Below are 2945 nucleotides of genomic sequence, written 5' to 3'. Positions count from 1 at the left end.
AAGCATCTAAGCCCAATAGAATGGCACAAACATGAAGCCCAAAATGTTAAGCCCAACATGTTGGAATAGATGTCTAAGTCCATAACTATTATTGATATGTACTCAACCCGAGAGTATCATGGTCCATTTGGGTTGCATAACACTAAGACAATTTGTTATGATGGACTCTTGAGAAAAGGTAATATATGATTTATTAATATATTATAATTTCTAATATATTAATATGAAATCATATGTTTTAATTAGTATTGGTCAGGAATTAAATTGGAATTAATTTAGTGATCAAAAGAGACAAATTAAATTTATGAGGACTAATTATGGTAATTAGTTATATGTTTATGTGTTGGGCATATGATCTATGTTGGACTAAGTTTATGTATGGATACATAAAGAGTCGGACCACATGGACCATGGATCATAAAACCCATGGGTATGGATTTGGGTTATACCCATGACCCTTGGAATCCTATATATAAATATGTTCTCCATAGCCTAAAAATGACACTTGTGGTTCTTGAAGTTCTTGGAGGTGTTTTTGGTGCATGGAGATTCTCTCTCAAGAGCCACCTTTGTCCTAGGTGAGTTGTGAGTCATTTGAGGCATTCATACTTTTGGTGCTAAGCTCTTAAGGCCAAATACAACAAGGTTTCAAGCTACATAATAGGTATGTCAACCTAACTAGTATTTCATATTATTAATGTCAATTTCATGCTAGTTATAGGCTTAATGTTTTGGAAATACCATTACATGTATAATTAGAGAAAACATAGATCCAAAGCATTTAGGGTTGTATGTGCACCATAGGATGTTGTAGTATACAAAACCCGCCAGTGGTATTAGAGAAATGGATTGTTTTCTATTATACTTGATGTTATTTTTGGTTTTCAAAGTAAAAAAAAAAACAAAAAAAAACAAAAAAAACAAAAAACAAAATTTTTGCCTTCTGCCTAGAGAACTCGCCGAGTCCACTGGGTGACTCGCCGAGTAGCATGCATTTTTCCTTGGACTCGTCGAGTCCAGTAATGGGCTCGGCGAGTTACCAGTCCAGACAGCAAAATTTCGAGTTTTTTTGGCCTGTTTTGGATTAGAATCATTACCACAAAATGTTTTTGTTCATAAAATTTTATTTTGTTGTTATGGTAATGTTGATTCTCTTCCAATTATTAGATAATTGTCAAAGTTTCAAGACTTGTATTAGTTTATATGATTAGGATAATTTTTTTTAATTTGTTTGATATGAATTATCTTAATTTATGAGTTTAGAACTTGTCCTCAAGTTATATGAAAAGTATCGCTCAACAATTTTAAAACTCATAAAGTTCTATAGGTTATGAAAATGAAGAGTCTTATTTTCTTAAATGATTTTAAAGTCTTGCATAACTTGTCCTCAAGTTATGGAACTTGAAGGGTTTTTCATTAACCACTTTAAACTCACAAATTAAGGAAACCAAAAGCTTTTGAATTATTCAAAACTTTCCTTCAAGTTTTGGAATTTGTAAAGTTACCCCCATGTATACTTTAATTCCAACCCTTAGAATTTTAAAAGTTTAAAATTCAACCCTTGTACTATTATAATATTATAGGTTTAATATTTATATATATATATATATATATATATATATATATATATATGTATAAGAGTAAGTCAGTCTTACCATTAGTAGGCCTCATTCATGAAGTCGGTCTATAAGGGGGTACAAGGTTATTGCCTATAAAATGGCAATCTAATAGGTGTCCACTCTCAGCACCGCTACCAATACTGGTGGATGGTCGTTAGCCGAACGGGTATGATAGGAAATTAATTCCCCCTTGATTAAAAGTATAATGATAAATATAAAGTAACTAAACTTAATTAAATTCCCAATCTTAGTTACTTTAGGAAAATGTGAATTTGATGCTAACCCATGAAATTGCACTTTGCACCTTGTTAAGTCGTTAGTGGAGCGTGTGTAACCAGCACACTAATCTAGGACTGAAAATACGTGGAAAAGGGTAGCTTGATGTTAATCAAAGATCAATGGAGCGTGTGTGGTTAACCGGCACATTGAGTAGGTGGTTGTAACATTAAGTGTACCAAGCTAATTTGCATGGTTATTCACTCCTTGTTTGTGATCCTCAGCATCCCAGTCACAAACTTGAAGGGCACAATCAAGATTACAAGTTCTTGAAAAGTTTAAGGTCACTCAATCCCTATTGGCAAACAATTTATATATACGCTCACATCTTGAAGATGAATTCACATATTGACAAACTAGGAGAGTTGGGTGTCGAAGTCTCGAGGAAGTTGGCTGGGTTCTTTAGTCACTCCTTAATGACATATCACGACATGACCCTTATTGATCTTACTTATTTACTTGTTGTTGCTGAATCAACAATGATTTGGAGCACTGGTAAAGCAAATTTGATTGGAAGATCTACTTCCCAAACTTCCATGGACATTGACAATGGTAACATTAGAAGTCCAGAAAAGCTTTATCTTCCCAATGGAAAGGGATCAGCCATGGTCACGTCATTTAACCCAATGCTAAAGAGAAAAGCTAAGTATGAGATAGTCCTGTGTACCATTGCCAAAGAGTCCATATGTTTCTATTACCAAAAGTAGGAGCACTGGCTAGAAAGCTTCCCTATTTACCTGAAAGTTCACTAGGATGGCAAAAGTCAAAGAATTTGACTATGCTTCAGGTAAAGTCCACTATCTGACTCTATTAAGTTCCAAATTAGAGATTCTTATTACATGATGTGACTAGGTCGCATTTTGATATTTTGTAGAATGGAAGAAATAAGAAAGGAAGCTTAAAGGAATCGTAAGTTGATTCTGATCGCGAAGAGATGGATTTCGATCGCATGGTTCGATGATCAGAATTTTGACCTGCTGCTTAAAAGTCATGATAGATTGCTTAGGAATAGATAACAACATGTTTTCCATTTGTAATTACATTGTAAGG

This window comes from Lactuca saligna, chromosome 9, assembly GCF_052625555.1.
Source record: "Lactuca saligna cultivar CGN05327 chromosome 9, ASM5262555v1, whole genome shotgun sequence".
NCBI lineage: Eukaryota > Viridiplantae > Streptophyta > Magnoliopsida > Asterales > Asteraceae > Lactuca > Lactuca saligna.
The sequence above is the reverse complement of the archived record's forward strand: the minus strand, read 5'-3'. Positions refer to the sequence as shown.